The 22,399-nt window shown below is 42.2% G+C and overlaps 1 long non-coding RNA gene across 1 annotated transcript in view; it reads left to right on the top strand.

Moving 5' to 3' along the window:
- Positions 1-2,320: 2,320 nt before the first annotated feature.
- LOC132534896 (uncharacterized) overlaps positions 2,321-22,399 on the top strand; it is a 54,924-nt gene continuing 34,845 nt past the window's right edge. Inside the window, exons 1-2 of the long non-coding RNA XR_009546659.1 lie at positions 2,321-2,399; positions 18,787-18,940. This is a non-coding gene — a long non-coding RNA (uncharacterized LOC132534896). The remainder of the gene's footprint in view (positions 2,400-18,786; positions 18,941-22,399) is intronic.

Below are 22,399 nucleotides of genomic sequence, written 5' to 3'. Positions count from 1 at the left end.
TTTGTATCACTCATCATCATCAGTTTTCATAACAATAAAGTGTTCTTTTTTATTTCTTTATTGGGGAATTAATGTTATACATTTGACAGTAAATACAATAGTTTGTAAATGCATAACATTTTTCAGTTTTCCACATAACAGTACAACCCCCACTAGGTCCTCTGTCATCCTTCTTGGACCTGTATCTCCCCCCCCCCCCCAGAGTCTTTTACTTTGGTGCAATACGCCAATTCCAGTTCGGGTTCTACTTGTGTTTTCTCTTCTGATCTTGTTTTTCAACTTCTGCCTGAGAGTGAGATCATCCCATATCCATCCTTCTGTTTCTGACTTATTTCACCGAACATGAATTTTTCAAGGATGGGACCAAGAATGGAGCTGGGACCTCTACATGAAAATCTGTTGCAACACTAGAGATACTATCTTCCATACATTTTTTGTTTGTTTTAAAAGTCTCCTTTTGGAAGTCGGGCGGTAGCGCAGCGGGTTAAGTGTGTGTGGCGCAAAGCACAAGGACTGGCATAAGGATCCCGGTTCGAGCTCCTGGCTCCCCACCTGCAGGGGAGTCGCTTCACAGGTGGTGAAGCAGGTCTGCAGGTGTCTGTCTTTCTCTCCCCCTCTCTGTCTTCCCCTCCTCTCTCCATTTCTCTCTGTCCTATCCATCAACAGTGACAGACAACAATAATAACTACAACAATAAAACAACAAGAGCAACAAAAAGGGAATAAATAAGTAAATAAATATATTTTTTAAAGTCTCTTTAAAGTTCTTTGATAAGGGGTCAGGTGGTGGCACACATAGTACTAAGTGCAAGGATACAAGTTTGAGCCCCGCTCCCCACCAGCAGAGGAAGCACTTCAGGTGTCTTTGTCTCTCCCTCTCCTCTCTCAATTTCTCTGTCTTGTCCAATTAAAAAAAAAAAAGGAAAAAATGGCCACCAGGAACATGTATTTGTAGCACCGGCAGTAACCCCTAGAAGACAAAAATAAACAAATAATATTTTTTGAAAAATAGCGTGTTCTATTTTTCACAGTGTTCTATTTTAACACAGAAGAGGTGATTACCCAAATTCAAGTAATCTACTGCAGATCAAGAGATTGGATACAAACATGCTTCCTAAAGGCACCCCCCCCACCACCATTTGTATCAAGTGCTTTAGTTGTGGGTGCTACTGCTTTTGAGTTGTAGGCTGAAATCATCTGTTCTTCTTCAAGCCTCTGCCTTCAAATTCAAATATGTGCCTTTCTTACTTCCCCACAAGGCTCAGCACAGTGACGTGTGCCCTTGTCTGCTAAGGTGCACAAGTCCTGGCCTTCAGAACCCACTGCTCTGTTTTGGCACTTGAGCTACAGTGAATTTTGCAGATGCTTCTACTGAGTCATAGCCTCCTTCAGAGCTGGTCTTTCTCTACATTCTGTGGTGACTAAACAAATTATTGGATGACCCTTCAAGCATTTGTACTGGTGATAAATCTCTATTTCCTGGCATGGTGGCTTACAAAACTTTATATTGTTATTGTTGTCAGTGCTTCAAAACTACACGTTGACTTGCTCAGATTAAAAAAGAAAAGAAAAAGGGAGATAGGACGACAGAGAGAAATAGAGCATGGCTCCCAGACCTGGATCTTGTGTGTGACAAAGCAGACGCACTTGCACTGCAAGGCTACATGCATTTCAGGGCAGGACTTAACTCCACTATCAATGATGTGGTCGTGCCCTTTTAAGTTTCAAAATTAAAGCAGAATTCTATTCTGCACTGAATTCAGACTTATTTCCAAGATACAATAACAGATAACATAGCAGCTTTAATATTTGCACAAAGTCCACGTATCTGCATAAAATGTGTATCTTTCTGAATCATCAAACAGTTTTCACTATTCTAAACTCCCAGGATACGGCTGTTAGCCTTACGTGGGAACTGGAGCCTTGGTAGGAAACCCTTAGTGGAGAGGACAGCGGCATGGGCCCTTAGATAGTCATCTCCATAGAAACTCCCTTTTGTTGTCGAGGCTATCAGAAGTAGAGATTTGAACAACAGCAAGGACAATAAGAAATCACCGTGTCTCTGATGGTGAAGTAGGGATCACAGATGCAGCTGTAACTGTTTCAGGAATTTTACTTTGAGAGCTTTAATGTTGTCTTTGAGCAGTGACAAGGAAATCATGTCTGCCTCAGTTCGGGTGTTTATGTATAGAATGTGCTTGCGATGATGTTTGTTAATAGTGCATTATTAAGATTTTGGTAATAAGGAAATGATATTTCATTATATAAGGCATGAGACTTATTTATTAAATAATAGTTTTCTTTTCTGTTTTCACAGAATGTCTTGTGCCTCAGCTAGTGAAAAAGAGACAGGCTTGGAGGAAGAAAGACTTTGCAGGAAAATTGTCTTTTCTGCTGGAGGTAAGGATTATAATAACAGAGCTTGGGTGAAGGGGACTGTTCTCATCATTTCCTGTTTTCTAGATGCTGCTCTAGGTTAAGGTAAATGAAACTATTTTAGGGCTGGCAGTACAGCTCATTTGGATAGGGTGCTGCTTTTGCCACATGCACTGCCCTGGTTCAAGCCTGGCCCCCACCACAGCAAAGGAAGCATTAGTGTAGTGGTCTCTTGAACTCTCCTTCTCCACCTCTTGGTCTCTGTCTTTCTGTCTTTGTCTGTACATACACACATGCACACACACACACACACACACACACACACACACGGAAAAGTCAACTTGAAGCAGCAATGCTCCAGTGATAACAGAATAGATAAATAAAATTTTTAAAAGAAAATTTATGGGGCCAGGCAGTGCTGCACCTGGTTAAGTGCACACATTACAGTGCACAAGGACCCAGGTTCAAGTCCCCGGTCCCTACCTGCAGAGGGAAAGCTTCATGAGTGGTGAAGCATGGCTGCAGGTGTCTCTCTGTCTCTTGGCCTCTCAACTCTCTCCTCCCTTTTTAGTTCTTCTCTATTTCTATCCAGTAATAAGTAAATAAATAATTTTTAAAAATACAATTAAATTTCATATGGAAACTATTTGAATTCTGTTTTGAGTTGAAAATCTGTACTTTTCTTCAACCTATAGAATATAAGGCTACTCTTCTAGCAAAGCCATTTATTTTGTGTTATCATACAAAGTAATGGAAACACAGTACTTTCTTTTGTTTGCTTTCTTTGCCTCCAGGGTTATTGCTGGGGCTCCGTGTCTGCATTATAAATCCACTGCTCCTGGAGGTCATTTTTTCCATTTTGTTATTGTTGATGTCATTTGTTTTTAGATAGGACAGAGAGAAATGGAGAGAGGATGGGAAGACAGTGGGGGAGAGAAAGACAGACACCTGCAGACCTGCTTCACCATTTGTGAAGCGATTCCCTTGCAGGTGGGGAGCCACAGGCTGGAACCAAGATCCTTACACTGGTCCTTTGCTTCGCTCCATATGTGCTTAACCCACTGTGCTGCCGCCCAGCCCAGGAATACAGTACTTTTGGAGGATGAAAGGGTGATATTTGATCCTGCTGTGCAGAGGCAGGGACTTGGAGAAAATCAGGCAGATTTAATGAATGTGAATGTCTGTGTGGAACCAATACCAAGAACCATCATGAAAAGTGACTTTTTTCATTATCTTTATTCATTTATCATTGGGTAGAGACAGAGAGATTGAGAAAGGAGAGACACCTGGAGCCCTGCTTCACCACTGGTGAAGCTTTCCCCCTGCAAGTGGGGACTGGGGGCTTGAACCTGGGTCCTTGTGCACTGTAGCGTGTATACTTAACCAGGAGCACCACAGCCTGGCCCCGGAAAAATCCTTCTTGAATTTGAAGGATTTGAAACATTTCTTTGAATTCAGCAGAACTAGAAAGGCTATTTCACATTTGTAACATCTGTAAGGTAATGAGAGAAATCAGGAAGGCCTGGGAGATGTGACATTTGGGCTGAAATGACAGCAACTTCCTTTCCACGTTGACGATGTTCTGAAAATCTGGGTTATGTTTGATTAGACAAATAGTGGCTTATCAGCTAAGAAATACAGACCTTCTAGATCACTAAATTGCAAGTGATTTCTCATTCTTAATAGATTTTAAATTCTTCAAAGAGAAAAATACTGAAATAAATGCTTAACTGAGGAAGAAACATTAAGTGATCAAAGGAAATCAAATGTACAGTGGCTTTGTTATGACTGCAGTGAGTTTTCTAGTGACTTAAGAGAGCACAAACGTTTTCTCTCTCTCTCTCCCTCTCTCCTTCCCTCCCTCACTCTCCCCTTCCCTCCCTCCCTCCCTCTCCCTTTCCCTCTCCCCTCTTAGTTTCTCTCTATCTCTAGCCAAAAAAAAAAAAAGAGCTCAAATAAAAATACTAGATGAGAAGGACTGCCATGAAATTACTCTAGATTATAATCTACTTCCTCAGTACTCCCTCTATGTAATTTCAGGACCTGTTTGCTCTTTAAACAAACCCACATCAAACTGCCAATCTAGAAAGTCTTAGGGGAGTATATTGTCTCTGAAATATCAAGTTAATACTGAAATCATCCTACATAGGAGATGTAGCCATGTCTGTAGGGAGAAGTTCTAATTCCTAAGACCTCACCAAAGGCTCCACAGACCTCTCTGTCCCTGGGATACAGTGTGAGACATGAGCCTGCCTGGTGGTGGGTATTGGCCCATGATGTCCTGGTGACTAGCCTCTGTCCTCATAGGGGCTAAGCTTTATGCTTGTATCCTGGGTTATTTTGCAAGCCTGACAAGTAGCCCCATGTTGCTTGAATGCTAGATTTTGTGTGATTTCTGTCTCAGCCAAGGTATCCTGAAACACTCAGATTAGGACTCTGCAAACCAGGAACACTAAAGACAAGCGTACATGCATCAGAACAAAGTCTAGCAACTCAGCACAGGTAGATTTGGGAAGTGCAGTGTGCAAGGTTCAGATGCACATGAAGCAATCACAATAAGCCCTTTGTGCAGCAAAGGCTCTTCGTTTTTCTTTTTCGTGGTTCTCTTTGATAATGTTACTTGAAATTTCTACTTTACCCATATGCAAAGCTTCCCCACTTTAAATGAGGATTTGGTAGGCTTTTCAGCTAAATGTAAGAAATAATGCATCTTAAAATACTGAGATGCTCACGGAGGCATGTGCATTTATACGCACCAAGAATTAGCGGTTCACCTTGCTTTCTATTCATTACGTTAATGGTGTGTGAATAAAAGAATGTTAAAGCTCATGAGCACTACGCCTCACTGTTTAGACAATTCATACTTGCCAATGATGACATAAATGTAGATAAATACGGGGCTTTTGACAGGTTTGGATCTGTTTCTGAAATTATTTGTCAGGAGGTGGGAGCAGGTCAGGTTAAAGAAATATTGATTCCTAAAAGAACAGCCCTGCCAAAATTAGACTCCATTGTTTTCAATGTTAGCATCTGAAAAAGAATGAACCTATAAGACCTTTTTTGTATTTGCAAGCAATTACTGCACAATTTAATCTCCTTTAAGTAGCCTTATTCTTACTTTTTTCATGGATGTGGAATGCCTCTACTTAAAATATCAGGCTTGGGCATTAGAAGAGCAGTAGTCACAGTGTGAGGCATCTGGTTTTATGTGACTGCACTGGACATGTTCCCTAAAATTCGACTCTAGAAAAATAGTTCATTTGGAAAATGGCTTCTGTCTTAGGAAATAGTCACCATTACCTCTAGCTTTACATGCCCATGTTAGTGATCATTTACTTTGCTTGTCTTCACTCATATTCATGATGCCAAAGCCATGGAATCATGTAATGGAAATGGTTTCTATATGACTATGTCATACGGAATCACTTTTTTTAGAGAGAGAGAAATTTGCGACGTCTCAGTCCTGTTCTCCTTTTTTATTTTTTATTTTATGTTGATTTTGGATAGAGACAGAGAGAAGTTTAGACGGAAGTGAGAGAGATGGCGGAGGAGAGAGTCACCTGCAGCACTGCTTCTTCTCCTCCAGATGGAGACCCAGGCCTTCAACCTGGGTCCTTGTAGACTGTATTGTGTCTCCACCCAGCTCCAGGAAACTCCCTGTAATGGGTGACAAAATGTGACTGATGGCAGTGAACAGTGGAGCTAGAGACTAGTGCTTCCTGATGCTTCTCCAAAGCCACCACTTAGTGGGGAAAGGCACAATAATGAGTGCGAAATGCAGATAAAGGTGCTTTGTTGAAAAAAAAAACAAGGCAAATGCTACTGGAGGTGCTCAAACAGAAAGTGTTTGTGGCTGGCCATTCTGGAAGAAGCAAGAGTGCAGCATGAGCATGGGGAAACAAAAGAAAGCTGGGAAGTATTGGACCATAAAGTCAATGCTTAGTCTCAGAGGTGGAGGACTAAAGGGCAGATCAAAACCTACAAAGAAAGAAAAAACCCCAGTGCTTCAGGCAATCAAATCACACCACACCCTTCCTGCCTGTTTCTCAGTGTAACACATTGTTGAACCGCATCTTGGTTCAACCAGCTTTGTCAGCTTTTCCCATTGAAGCCAGACTGGACTTAGTAGGGCCAATGGTGGAGTGTCTGTTTACAAGTATAACCCTTGTGCAGCTGACTGTGTAACGACGGAAATGAGAAATTGGTGCAGAACTGTTGAGTGGCTCTAAGAATCTCCAAGGTTAGGGAGTCAGGCTGTAGCGGAGCAGGTTAAGCGCACGTGCGTGGCGCAAAGCGCAAGGACCAGCATAAAGATCCTGGTTCGAGCCCCCGGCTCCCCACCTGCAGGGGAGATGCTTCACAGGCGGTGAAGCAGGTCTGCAGGTGTCTGTCTTTCTCTCCCCCTCTCTGTCTTCCCCTCCTCTCTCCATTTCTCACTGTCCTAAGAACGACGATATCAATAACAACGACAATAACTACAGCACCAGTGGAAAACAACATGGGCAACAAAATGGAAAAAAAATATATATATATATATATATATATGAAGAATCGCTAAGGTCCCACTACTTGAATGACCACTGTGCACTCAGAGGAACCTGTACAGGTGACTTTAAAAAAAAATTCTTTATTAGTGGATTAATGGTTTACAGTCAACAGTAAAATACAAGTTTGTACATGTATAACATCTCCACATAACAGTACAACCCCCACTAGGTCCTCCTCTGCCATCATGTTCCAGGACCTGAACCTTCCCCACTTCCCACCCCAGAGTCTTTTACTTTGGTGCAAGACACCAGCTCCAGTCCCAAGTTCTGCTCAGAGTTTTCCCTTCTGATCTTGTTTTTCACCTTCTGCCTATGAGTGAGATCATCCCATACCTGGTGACTTCTTAGTAAAGAGAATACCTACTGTAACACAAATCTTACATCGTGGCCACCCTTGAGGACCTTGAACAAGGCAAGTACGTGACCCTCGGATTCTTTTCTTCCATGTCTAATCATAGCTAGACCTTCAACAGATGCCCAAAGACTATGGGGCACTGCAGGGCTGACAAGACAAACTTCCTGTCCCTCCCTCAACTGCTACCTTTCTCTGTCCTCTGGTCTCGGTTCATCAGCCATGCCCTCGGATGCTCGTGGATGGCCATTCCACTCACTTGTTTTCTCTACTATGAACTGAATGTGTTTAAGCACACTCTCCTTTGGAGGTTTCTATGAAAATTATGTTTTGTATTTCTTTTTTTTAATTACCTTTATTTATATATTTATTGGATATAGATAGCCAGAAATTGAGAGGGAAGGGGGTGATAGAGAGAGAGAGACAGACACCTGCAGTACTGCTTCACCACTCGAAAAGCTTTCCCCCTGCGGGTGGGGATGGGGGGCTCGAACCCAGGTCCTTGGGCATTGTAACATGTGCGCTCAACCAGGTGTACCACCACCCGGCTCACTGTTTCATATTTCTTAAAATCTGGTTGCTTCTTCTTAAAAATCAGATGATCGTTCACATTGTGAAAAGTAGACGCTTTCTTCCCTCCATAGTGTTTGATGGTTTGTTTTGAAATTGTAAATTGAAATGCTCAGTTATCGAGATGAATCTTATCATTTCTTTCTGTCATGTCTAGTCCTGGCCTTTTCTTTGTTTTGTTTGTTTGTTTGATTGCTTTATAACCACCAGGGTTATTATTGGGCTCAGAGCCTACACATTGACCCACCACTTCTGGCAGCCAATTCTCAGTTTCTTTCCATGAATGAAATGCCTTTGTCTAGTAGAGACAGGGAGAAATAGAGAGGTGGGGGAGAGGAAGCCAGGCACCTACAATGCTCCTTGACCGCTTGTTCAGCGTCCCTACAGCGCCAAGGTCTTCGTCAGGATCATGTGCCTGCCCTGCTGGCTGTGCCACCCGGCCCCCAATGCCAGCTCAAGGCAAACAGGCAGAGTCTGCTGGCTTGCATGGTGCTTTGCTAGGCGTGCATGTGAGCACAGCTCCTCTCCTGCTAGAGTGAGGCAGAGGCTACAGAAACTGGCTCAGGGTGGCTGAAGGGAAACTGGGCTTGCTTACTGCCAGAGCTGAGAAGTGCATTTGCAGAATTCACAGAATAAAAGCCAAGAGGCTCAGGAAGCAGTGCCGCATAAACTAAAATTGCTGTCACCAGGCTTCTGCTTCTCCAACTGCTTCTTGTCTCCTCATTTCCTCCAACAGCTCAGGCCTAAATGAGTTCCTGGTTCTCAGCCACCTGGTGTGACTAACGCACAGTAGGCTTTCAATGAGTAATGCTGGCACCGATTATTATTGTTGTTGTTTTTGCTTTGCCTCCAGGGTTATTGCTGGGCCTCAGTGCCTGCACCATGAATCCACTGCTCCTGGAGGCCATTTTTCCCCCTTTTGTTGCCCTTGTTGTAGCTTTGTTGTGGTTATTATTGTTGTTGTTGATGTCGTTCATTGTTGGTTAGGACAGAGAGAAATGGAGAGAGGAGGGGAAGACAGAGAGGGGGAGAGAAAGACAGACACCTGCAGACCTGCTTCACCGCCTGTGAAGTGACTCCCATGCAGGTGGGGAGCCGGGGCTCAAACTGGGATCCTTTTAATGGTCCTTGCGCTTTGTACCATGTGCTCTTAACCCGCTGCGCGATCGCCCGACCCCCTGTTGCTGTTGTTATTATTATTATCTGTAATAGGAGTAGTCATATGTTCATTAAAAAGTTAGAGGAGACAACCTGGTTTTGACCTTTATGGCAGGAAAGCTGTCTGTTGTTTTGATTGAATCTACAGACAGACTATGACCCACATAGTCCACGACTGCCACCTCTCCAGATTCAAAGGAGGTCTCGAAACTCTACATCAGGCTCAACCTGACGCTGTTGACTGGCCTCGGAAGAAGGGCAAACGCTAGAAGAAGAAGAAGAATTGAATCTAGGTTGAACACCAAGGGGAGAAGGAAAGGATAGATTTGAAGGAAGAACTCTGGTTTGCTAACCCGAGGCACATGGAATGGATGGAACTCACAGAAAGGAAAGAAATTCTTGAGCCAGCAGAGTAGCTCACATGGACAGTGTGCTGCTTTGCCCTGAGTGTGACCCAGGTTTGTGACAGGCCTGCTGCGCTGAAGAAAGTTTCATTCTTTCTTCCTATCTATCTATCTATCTATCTATCTATCTATCTATCTATCTATCTATCTACCTACCTATCTATCTATCTATCTATATCTGTATTTATCTTTATCTGTCTGTTTCTATCTTAAACAAAAATAAAAAAATTCCTTTCTAAAAGGAGGTCAGATCAAACCCAGTGGCTATCAGCTTAGCAGGCTCCAGGATACATTGCCACTAACACTTCCCTTTATTTGTTATTTGTTTGCTATATGTTTTAGTGATTTGATATCTATTTAAAAAACTACAAGATAACAGAAGAACAATTGCATAGTTTTCCCACCACCAGAGTTCTGTGTCCTCATTCCTCCATTGGAAACTGCATTCTCCCAAGACCACAGATAGGGGTCGACTATTTCTGTGTCTGTCTGTCTATCTATCTTTTTAAATATCTATTCTCTTTTTTGTTGCCCTTGTTTATGTTGTTGTAGTTATTATTGTTGTTATTGATGATGTTGTTGGATAGGACAGAGAGAAATGGAGAGAGGAGGGGAAGACAGAGAGGGGAGAGAAAGACAGACACCTGCAGACCTGCTTCACCACCTCTGAAGTGACTCCCCTGCAGGTGGGGAGCCAGGGACTTGAACCGGGATCCTTACGCTGATCCTTGTGCTTTGCGCTTAACCTGCTGCGCTACCTCCTGACTTCCATCTTTCTATGTATTTTTCTGCCCATTTTTCCTTTGGTTCTGCCTTCTCTCCTTTTCTTTTCTATACTAACACTTATTTTTTTGTTTTCTCTGCTTCAGACTTTAATTCTTCTCATAAATAACATCCCACAATTTCATTTTTTTTTTAATTTGTATTTATATAATGAAAACACTTTCAAGAACATAGGTTAAGAGGGGTATAGTTCCCATCACCAGAACTCCGTATCCCATCCCCTCCCCTGATAGCTTTCCTATTCTTTATCCCTCTGGGAGTATGAACCCAGGGTCATTGTGGGTTGCAGAAGGTGGAAGGTCTGGCTTCTGTAATTGCTTCCCTGCTGAACATGGGCATTGGCAGTTCAATCCATCCTCCCAGCCTGTCTCTCTCTTTCCCTAGTGGGACAGGGGTCTGGGGAAGTGGGTCTCCAGGACACAGTGGTGGGGTCATCATCTGCCCAGATAGGTCTGGTTGGCATCATGGTAGCATCTGGAACCTGGTGGCTAAAAACAGAGTTAACATATAAAGCCAAACACATTGGTGACTAATCATGAGCCCAAAGGCTGGAATATTGCAGATGAAGATTTGGGATCTTTGTTTTGGAAATAGCTACTAGGCCTATTTCAGGTATATTCCAAAGGGCCCATGACTTTATTAGTTTTTTCTTGAGCCTGACCTCTGATATGCACTTGGACCCAAGTTATTGTCTGGGGAGATGATGATGATGCCATGGCTGGAAAAGGACCAGGAAGCTGGATCAGGGAAGAGAGTAGCTCCCAAATATGGGGAAAGTATATAAATATTGTTGACTGTAAACCCCAACAATTTGATCTGGGGCCCATATTCAGCTTAGGAGCCTATGTGACCTCTGCACCCCTATAGGTCTGAGCTCACATTCTGTGGCCATGAGTAGGAAAGTTCCAAGCTGTCCCAATTTCAGGACCCATCTTCCTTGGGTGGAAGATAGAGTATGTTATCCAACCCCCTTTCAGAGGATGGTTCCTTGCACTTCCTTTCCCACTATAATAGACCCCTGGCTCCCTCCTAATATCCGTTCCCATCCTCTTTTCCTGAATGTGGTTCGATTGTGAGCTAATTCCCTCTCGCCAAAGGGAAGAGGACAGGTTGTTCCCATGTCCAGTAATGTATAAAAAGGCTCTGCAGATTGCCTTTGGGGTGCTTGCTGGCTTACACCCTTGCACCCTTATATATATATATATATATATATGAAAAACTTTGGCTTTGCTCATGACTCTCGGTGTCTCAGTCCTTGTTTTAAGGCATCGACGGAGTGTGTTTTGTACTGTTTCCCACAGATAGGTACAGAAAGAAATTGCGACAGGGAGGGGAGATAGAAAGAAAAGAGATAACTAAAGATGCCTGCATTCCTACTTCACCACTCATGAAACTTTCCCTCTGCAGGTGGTGACCAGGGGCTTGAAGCTGGGTCCTTATGCAGTCATGTGTGCAGTTAACCAGATGCACCACCACCTGCCCCCTTACCCCTTTTCTAGTTCACCCCTACACCTATTACTACTTCCAAGTGTTTTTCCTCGTTTCTTCTTCTCTCTCAGATAAGTGAAACCATGCCTGGCTTCCTCTGGTGTTTTCCAGATTCTCTTGCCTTTCATTCTGTTCATTCTTTATATCTATGCTGAAACTCCCCGATAGTCTTCAATAATAAATCACATGAAAAACAAACTCTTTTAACAGAAAGGAAACACAAATCAGAACTTGGGCTGGAGTCGGTGTGTTGCACCAAAGTAAAGGATGCTGGGGAGGGGCAGGTTTCAGGGCCTGGAACCTGATGGCAGAGGAGACCTACAGGGGGTTGTATTGTTATGTGGAGAACTGGGAGGTGTTACAGGTGTACAAACTACTGTATTTTACTGTCAGCTGTCAACTGCTATCCCCCAATAAAGGGGGGAGATGCCCAGATACTTGATATTGAAAAATATAAAAAACTTATTATTCTGTTTTCACATTTTCTATCATCTTGATTTTATTTTCATTCTTGGATTTATATCAGTTTTGCTTATGATCATCTAAAGAAATGTCCCTTTTCACGCAACCCTCTAAAATCGACGTTTAATTGATACTGTCTAAAAAAGAAAATGTTACTTTCATCAGATAATTTTGCCTTTTCAACTTTAGGAGGGAAGTGAACATCTTGTGTGGAAAATAATTATTTGAATTTTATAATTAAGCTTAGCAGTCTTCTTTATCTAAGTTCAAGAACAAAGTCAGGCTGTGAATGGTACATCTATACACATGGTGTTACAGTCCTGCTTTGTTTGCCTGAAATGTATCTTTCTATCTGCTTACCCAGCTGCACACATGCACTGACCATACCTGAAATCGTGACCAGCAAGTACCATAAAAATCATTCCAGCAAACTGAAATTCTAGGTGATTAGTAGTCTTGCTTTTCTTCACATAGGTCATATACATGTGACTTTCTTTTTATTTATTTATAAAAAGGAAATACTGACAAAAGCATAGGACAAGAGGGGTACAACTCCACACATTTTCCACCACAAGAACTCCGTATCCCATCCCCTCCCTTGATAGCAGATTTTTAAATAAAAATTATTTTAAGCATATAGCTATATTAAAATAAATTTAATAAGAATAAACTATCTGTTACTTAAATTTCACAAGATTAGGTCTCCATACCCTGTTCACTTTGTTTTACCTAACACAGTATGTGTAGATGAAGTCTAACTTGTTAACTGGTTTGCTTTTTCATAACAACTTTTAAAAATGTTTTATTTTGGGGCCTGGTGGTGGCACACCTGGTTGAGTTCACATGTTACAATGAGCAAGGACCCAGGTTGGGGCTCCTGGTCCGCACCTGCAGGGGGAAAGCTTTGTGAGTGGTGAAGCAGTGTTGTGGCTGTCTCTGACTCTCTCAGTCTCTGTTACCCCTTTCCCTCTCAATATCTGGCCATCTCTATTCAATAAATAAATAAAGATAATTTAAAAGATTAAGAAAATAAAAATATATATATTTATTTATATATATATTTATATATATTAAGAATATATATATACATATACATATATATATATATATATATGATTTCCAGAGGGAAGAATACAGAGACAGGCTAGAGCACTGCTAAGTATGGTGAGACCCAGGATTGAATCTAGGACCTTGAATAGACAGCTGTTTTAGTGTAAAATAAATCATTCACTTAACTGCTGTTGGTTCACACATTTCACAGCAGTGGAAAAAGAAGGGTCAACAGAACCTGAAGTGCTCACGATCTAACCTTTTGAAAAACTAGTTTGCCAATCCCCCAGAGTTTGGCATAATATTTAGCAATGAAAATAAAATTGATTCAGGAAATCCAGATTTATCAATTAAAAACGTATTTTAAATTAGACTCTGAGCATGCTCTTTTCTAATAGTTTGCAGAAGGGCATTTTAATTCTCTATAGGTTTTGAAATGGGCTCTCTAAAACTACTTTGACAAAATTTAATATGTTTAATATTTTTCTTATCTTGAACGGTGCACGTTATGTGTTGTAAAAGGGTTCTACTGGGGTTATTTTCAGGAACAGTTACAAAGCAGGTTAGACATCTATGAATAAAGGTCTAGAGATTCTGTGAGAAATGCACAGTGCACAGTCCTCTCATTGAGACGGGATCAACATTGGAGAATGTGATTTATTTTGTAACAGAAATGCCAGTGTAAATGAATGTTTACTTCATTCATGAGCAGTCAAGTTACTCCATACTAGGAGACACATAAATCAAAATCACTCCATCTTTCTAAATGAGATTGTGGTTGATTATGTGATTTTTTAAATCCAAGAATATAAAAATTCTTTAAAGACCAAGCACTTTATTCCTAAGGCAGCTTTGAAGGTGGTCAGCTGCCACAGAATTCATCTCTCTCCCGTGTGTCCATTAGAGCTCAACTGCTTTCTCCTGTCGGGAAAACACCACTCACTGGTCTGTGGGATGGCTGAGATTGGCAACATGTGGATTATTTAGTTCTGAATTTCCCTCCTACACCACAGATCAGTATGACTGCTCTTTCTCCAGTGCCGCGCCGCCGGATAACCGTGGATTTGTAGGGACTCGGGTTAAGTTGAGTACGCCATCCTTCAACTGTTCTTGATAAAACGTTAGCTGTTCTGAACCTGCTGCCTCTGTGTACACATTTAGCTTCAGCTTGTAGATGTCCACCAAGGACTTGCTGGGATTCTGTATTATTATTATTATTATTCCCTTTTGTTGCCCTTGTTGTTTTATTGTTGTAATTATTGTTGTTGTTGATGTCATCGTTGGATAGGACAGAGAGAAATGGAGAGAGAGGGGAAGACAGAGAGTGGGAGAGAAAGATAAGACACCTGCAGACCTGCTTCACCGCTTGGGAAGCGACTCCCCTGCAGGTGTGGAGCCGGGGGCTCGAACCGGGATCCTTACGCTGGTCCTTGCACCACCTGTGCTTTGCGCCACGTGCACTACTGCCCGACTCCCTCTTGCTGGGATTCTGATGGAGACTGTGCTGGAGTCAAGGAGAGCAGGTGTACAGTCTAGGAGTGTTTCTCAGTACAGAACTCTGACTTCACGACTTGTCACTTTAACGTTGTTTACTAAATAGCTTTTTAAAATCACGTCACGATAACAATAGATGAAGGAGTTAGAGCACTGGAATAAAAGTCTTTTTGCTAAGCCCAAGTCTGGGTGAACCCTCACCTCAAGACACATCGCATATACATATACAAATAGTATCAGCAATGAGGGCACCACCACTCCGTCCTTCTTGACTTCTCTCCCTTCATCTCATGCCAATCTGATATGGCATGGCACCCAGTGTGGGTGCTTTTCTGCAAGGGTCAGTCTGTTTTAGACATTTTGAAGAAGTACAGTCCCTCCACTCTTCAATGATGCCTACTTATAAACCATGCCTTTAATTCATGGTAGAGGGAATTAAAAGCTCTGTGCTTCCTGTGTGGTCTCTTTGGGAAGCCATCCAAACCCTCCTCTTTATTCAGCTTTGGAGCTTTCAGTGATATCAGACTTACTGACTCTGATCTAAAAATGCCGGTTGCTCACCAGCTTGTGTGTCTGCATTCAAACCTCGCATCGAGCATCAAGACACCTTGAAATGTACTTACTCCATTAGCAGAATGTTTGGTGTTTTCCATGTCAGGTATATTTTTATTAAAGAATATAAACATCTTGGGGGCCGGGCCTGGCACACCCTGTTAAGCTCACATAGTACTAAGCACAAGGATCCAGGTTCAAGCCCCTGCTCCCCATCTGCAGGGGGAAAGCTTCACGAGTAGTGAAGCAGGTCTGCAGGTATCTGTCTTTCTCTTCCCTCTCTATCTCCTCCTCCTCTCTCACTTTCTTTCTGTCCTATTCAATAAAATGGGGGGGGATGGCTACCAGGAGTAGTGGTTGTAGTTCTGGCATTGAGCCCCAGCAAATAAGGAAGGAAGGGAGGGAGGGAGGGAGGGAGGGAGGGAGGGAGGGAGAAAGAATATATTTTCCTGAGCTCTTAACCTAACCACACATGTCTTAGGGTATGGCTCTTGGCTCTGAACTATAAATTGAACTGGAAGTTGAGAAAAATCAAAATTTAAATAATTAAAAAATGTAGTAAGAGTAACATGATTATTAAAATAGTTGTATTTTAAATAACTATAATCTGCATATCTTATTATTCAGTTACATTATACATTCACTTTAGCTTTTTTTTTTTTCTAGTTTTTTTTTTCCCTCCATGGTTATTGCTGGGCTGGGTGCCTGCACCATGAATCCATCGCTCCTGGAGGCCATTTTTTCCCCCTTTTGTTGCCCTTGTTGTTGTAGCCTTGATGTGGTTATTATTATTACCATTGTTGATGTTGTTCGTTGTTGGATAGGACAGAGAGAAATGGAGAGAGGAGGGGAAGACAGAGAGGGGGAGAGAAAGACAGACACCTGCAGACCTGCTTCACCGCCTGTGAAGCGACTCCCCTGCAGGTGGGGAGCGGGGGACTCGAACCGGGATCCTTACACCGGTCCCTGCGCTTTGCGCCACCTGCACTTAACCCACTGAGCCACCGCCCGATCCCCTCACTTTAGCTTTTTAATCTAGATTGGAGAAGGGAAGAAACTATGTCCCAGGGTAAAACTATGTACAGGAAAGCCACAATAGCAGGTGGTGAGCATAGCCACTTGCAGACAAGGATTCGTCCTGACATCTCGCACAAGCAGTCCCCAGCTCTTTCTCTGCCTGAGCACTTATCAGCTGCTAGAGAGCAGGGTGGCATGGGGAATAGCTGCCTCTCTTGTGGAGTGCTGCATATGGTGATACTCAAGGTCGGGTTAGGTTCTGTGGTGCACAGCTATGCTGCGGCTTGGCCAGCAACCTCAGAACTCTGAAAATGAAAAGAATGATACAATAAAGCAGAGAATATACACCTGTCCCACTGCCAATAGTGAATATAAAGGAAAGAAAGGGGAAAAGGCCAAGTGTGCTCACTCAGGTAGGAGCTGCTGTGACACAGAAAAGACGCAGAGAGCGTGCTTTAAGATCTTGTTAGTGTGCCAGAGAGGCTGTAAGAGCTCATTTGTTTCATTTGTTTCGGGGCTAGCTTGGTAGAGGTGGCATTTCAGTGACTTCTCCCTGACCCTGGTCCTAAGTAGCAGGAATGGTGAGGGATGGGCTGCCAAAGAAAGGGAGCAGTAGTGTCGCCCTGCTGTGGCTGAATGGAATTCCACTGTGGAAACCAGCTTCCAAACAGGGCTTTATGTGGGTCCAGCAGAAGAACACTTACAGATGCCAGAACTCCCACCTTCTGCGCCCCAAAAAGAATTTTGGTCCATCCAAAATGAAGGGGAAGGTGACAAGAGGGCTCTGAATCCCAACTCCATCAGGATCTGGAGAGAGAAGAGGAAGAGGAAGGACCATCGGAAGTATAATAGGCAGGTGTAGGTGTGACTTGGAAAGGAAGAGAAGATGAGGCCATAGGGGGAAATGGGCAAATATCTACAAATGCAGACAGACAGTTATAGAAAGAATAGCCCAGGTCTGCAACCTTAGGAGAACTCTGTAGCTTACAATGGAGGGGATGGGGACACAGAACTCTGCTGGTGTGAATGATGTGGAATTGTAACCCTGTTTATCTTGTAATTTTGTAAATCAATATTAAATCACTAATAAAATTTAGACAAAAAGAAGCAATGGCTTTTAGCCATATTCTCTTGGAAACTCCTAGCACATGTGCTCTGATTCGTCTCTAGTGAGCACACACTGCAAGAGTGAGCCCTTCAGTAAAGGCCAGAATGGGTGAGATTTTTTTTATAGATGCCATCAGATGCAGTAACTTAACTCCTGTCACTCAAAGAACTGGCAAGAATGTCTGGCCTGCTGACAATATCAAATGGCTTACGTTAAATGTCTACTGTTTTAGTAAGGAAATAAAGTTGACGTTCTTAACAGTGACAAAGTTTTACAGTTCAGAGCTGACTAAGTGGCTCACCGGGGCAGCACGTTGCTCTGCCATGCACAACCCAGGTTCATGCCTAGCCCCTGGCCCCCCATTTCATGGAAGGAACTTTTGATGCTGAGGTCTCTTTCTCTCTCTCTCTCTCTCTCTCTCTCTCTCTCTCCGTCTGTATCCTAAAAAAACAAAAAATGAAAAAAGAAAAGAAAAGAAAGAAACAATTCAAACTAAAACTTGTTTTGGCAAATAATGTTTTACCGAAAATATGCCACCAATGTTGACTCTGTTAGCAGTGTTTTCATCATTTCCTTATAATTTATTTATTTATTTATTTATTTTTTTACTTTGGCTTCATAGATCATAATGCGGACACTGCTATTGATACATTCATTTAAATTTCTTACATGTTAAATTACTATGGACTGTGTCATGGTTTGATTATCTCTACTTTTTTACTGGTCTGTTGTTATTTGGTGTCTTTAATTGACACACTGTAGTAGGTACCATTTGTTTTTACTTAGTGATGTGACAGTTAGAAACCAAAGACTGAGGTGTGAAAGATGACCGAGGTGGGTAGAGGGCCCTGGGGAGGCCCTTGGTGAGATATTCAGCATTACATAAGTGGGGGGGGGGAATGAAAATATCCATGCCTATACTATGGAGATATTTAATGACCCCTGATTTAAAAAATAACCACAAAGGTAAATACATACAGTATAACTGAGAGCTGATGTTCAGATGGTGGCATAGCACCACTGGTCATGGAGAGAGGATACTCACTGATTAAAAAAAATTTTTTTTTACTCACAGTCACACAATTTGTTTCCTGGACATGCAGAATTTATCTATAATCTAACTTGGAGACTGGGAGTGCCAAAGCCCAGTGCTTTGCAGACATCTATGGAGTAAGCTAAAGAGTCAACTGATTGGGCAAAATGAGTTTCAACTTAGATCTGGTCAAGAACACCAGTGCCAAAAACCAGCTCTCCATCTTTACTGCCTGGAGGAGCCCCTGGCAGACGGAACGTATGCGTAGCCAGTTCATTCCCAAATCAAACTAAGATGAATGTTTCCTAGAATCGAATGGTAGAGGGTGATAAAACCGACTGGCATTGCATCTTTGTAGATGAAGACACACACGCATTCGCTTCTTTCTGGCAGGTGAATGGCATCGCACTGGGACTCAGGAGGATGGCAGGAGGCCAGTCTGATGTTCATTTCAGATGTGGGCAGCAGATGGCACGGCAGCGACTCTACTTAAACTAAACGGATCTCATTATCGTTCCATTTTTCCTGGCACAAGGACAGCGTAAAGGTAATTTTGATAAATGCTGGAATGCACTTGTAAATTACTCAAAGTAAGGACATAGCCACTGTAGAAAGTACCCATTGCTCTTAAATTTGATTCTCCTTGTATGGAGAAACAATATATTCTCTAAGTATATTTTTGAAAATATTCTAATTCTGAAAATATAATCTTTCTGTCAGCCATTGTTCAACACAACATCAAGAAATCAGTACTTCAGGAAAAATAAATGATTGCATAGTAGCACAGAGGGAAAAGGTTTTGATTAGTAAATACGGCATGCGCTATTTCCGTGATGAGTTTTCAACTCCTTTGCATGTCAGATGTTTAGGCTAAAAAATATTTGTCATTTCATCTATTTTTAAATATTTTCTATAAAAATTACCTCAAGTTTGATGCACTAAATTGCATAATAGATTATCTGAGAAACGAGCAAAATATGTCTTTGTTTATTTCAATGTCACAACAACTTCTCTGACAAAATCAAATAGCACAAAAAACATAGAATTGCATAAATTAACAGAAGTTGACTTTGCAGTGACATCTATTATAAAGGAACTATGTCAGATATATATGATTTTCACAAATAAGAATTGGTTACTTAAAAATCATTTCTAGTGGTGCAGTGGTGCAGTGGATAAAGCATTGGACTCTGGAGCATGAGGTCCTGAGTTCAATCCCTGGCAGCATATGTACCAGAGTTATGTCTGGTTCTTTCTCTCTCTCCTCCTATCTTTCTCATTAATAAATAAATAAAATATTTTAAAAAATAGTTTCTATCGGGGGCCAGGCAGTAGCACGCTGGGTTACGTGTACGTAGTACAAAGTGCAGGGACCGGCACAAGGATCCCGATAAGAGGCCTGGCTCCCCACCTGCAGACGGTGAAGCAGGTCTGCAGGTGTCTATCTTTCTCTCCCCTCTCTGTCTTCCCAATCCCTCTCAGTTTCTCTCCGTCCTGTCCAACAACAACAGTAGCAGCAACAACAATGGGGAAAAAAAAAAAAAAGATGGCCTCCAGGAGCAGTGAAATCCTAGTACAGGCACCAAGCCTCAGTGATAACCCTGGAGGACAAGAACAAAAGAAACTATTTATATCAAAATATTGTGGTGCTCAGTGTAACTTCTGCTCCCCCATAGACATAGCTGAGACCTCCATAGACATTATTTGACATTAGTAGCAAATATTGAAAAAAGTTACATTATTTGAAGTGTCTAAAAATATCCCTATTAGATACAAAATTGAGTTGGATAAAAAAAAAAATGCAATACTTTAATGTTTAAATGAGTGGAACAAAGCCTCCCACAGACTGTGTTTAATAAAATAAAATCTAGAAATGTCACCTCGCACTGAGACAGCACGTGTTAATTTGGGGATATATTTTGGCATTTTCTCTGAAGAAGGCAGAGGAGTGTCTGTGTGATCTATGAGGCTGAAGAGGACAGGTTGACTATGAGGCTCAAAAGACTTTGCTCAAAGGTGTGTGTTCATTCAGCCAGTGGAGTAAGTCCAACAGAAGCTAAAGGAATATGAGCATGTACACTGCCTTTTGAACATGCTTAGTTGAGGTCTGTGGGCTAGTCACATAAAGATGTCTGTTCCAAGTTTGAATCCTGTCTGCAATTTTAGAAACAAGAGCATGGAGAGGTATTGAATACCTGGGAAAGGGCGTCAGCCAATATAACTAAGTGGAATTTGAGGATCAGTGGACTAGAATTGCTGCACAACTAAAGCATGAGTGCAGAGCATCTGAGCTCTTGCTATTAAGTTATTTATTTAGGATCTGGGTCCTTGAAACAGCCTGTAGATCCATTTTTGTAATGGAGCTCAGGAAGTTTTTCCTTTATTTATTACAATAAGCCTCGACAACTGGTCAAATGTATTAGAGCATTAAATGCCCACTGATTTAATAGACAAATAGAAGACAAGGTCAGAAATGGAAAAGGAATTAGATAAAGGTTAAAATGAATTCCCGGAATATCAGATCACAAAAGGCAGGTAAGGAAGGGAGAAGATGGATTATAGGGTTAAAGTCTCACAGTATCTGACAGCAACAGAACTGAGCACTTGTCGTGGGGGTTCGATTCTGCTGTGCCATCACCAGCTGCTGAAGATTGAGAAAGAAGTGAAGAAGCTGAAGAAACAAATAAGGATTCCCTTTTCCAGAAAACTTCCTGTGAAATTTACATGTCATATTGGATTGTCAGAAAAGTCACAACCTTTTTTTTCCCCCCATAGAAAATATGCCATTACTTTTCTTTCCAAAAGCCTAATAACTTGCACACATAAGACAAATTCAGGTTCTTGCTTTTTGTTTTAGTTTTGGTGAATTTTGGTCAAATGAACAAAGATATACATCCTTCTTTTCAGTATGCCATCAGTCATTTAACCAATTCGATGGTTTATTATTAGATCACTGATGAATATGACTGTAATAAATAACAGATTCTCATTGTAAGCAGTTTGTATTGGGAGATGTCATCAAGGACTTCCATAGCTGGGGAGAAAAGTCAGCCTCAGGCTTCAAAGGACAGGCTGCTGCTCCCTGAGGGGGTAGTGCAGTTGATGGTGGAGTGGAAGCAACTACTAAGTTAAGATTCTGAAATCCTTGAGCCCTTAAAATGCATACTAACTCCACTCTACCTGTACTGTCTACATGGATCTGAACTGATTACTAGAAACTGCAAGACAGCACAGCTGTGGACTTACTGAGTACTTGAAGGCAGACGCTGAGTCCTGCTGCACACAAGCAAAGATGCCTTTCAGAATACTACCGCTTGCTGGCCGAGAGCTCCGGTGGAGATGCCCTGGGAGATGAAGGTCATTTTGTTGCTTGCTGACGCAGATCTGTTCCGAAGCCCCCGGATCAAGGACTCCTGTTTCCAAAGTGTTTTTAGTTGCATACAGAGAAGACCAGAAATGGAGTTCACTTGGATAGTGAGCTGCTTTGCATTGTGCAAGACCCAGGTCTCAGCCTGATCCCCACTGCATTGAAAGAAGCTGCAAACCCCCCTCCCATCCCCTGCCACCTTCCTTCCAGCCCTTTGTCTCTAGGAAGGGAGTAAGAGGAGGAAGGAAGGAGGAAAAAGGTATAGACAGAGTCAGACTGAGAGTGGGAAGACACCAGAGCAATGTTCCATTATCCTTGGAGCTTCCCGAGCCATGGAGCCATGATGCTCCTGGTGTGGCTATCAATAGAATGGTGAAGGGCTGTGCTGTCTCTTGGAGAGTTCTCCTCAACTATAAACTGCTTTATATTGGAAATAATGCCATCATCGCACGCTAAACAGCAGGTAGCAGAAGGGTACCTTTTGTATGCACTGTGAAACCACAAAATGTGTGTGACCTCCTTTTATTGTGATGCTTTCTTTACTGAGGAGTCTGCAGTAAAACCCACACTATCTCTGACCTGAGCCTTAAGCTCCAATGAGCTTGGGACTCCCTTTAATTATAGTGGTTGAGGCAGGAG

Source organism: Erinaceus europaeus, chromosome 20, assembly GCF_950295315.1.
Source record: "Erinaceus europaeus chromosome 20, mEriEur2.1, whole genome shotgun sequence".
NCBI classification, from domain to species: Eukaryota; Metazoa; Chordata; class Mammalia; order Eulipotyphla; family Erinaceidae; genus Erinaceus; species Erinaceus europaeus.
This window is presented reverse-complemented; position numbering and strand designations above follow the sequence as displayed.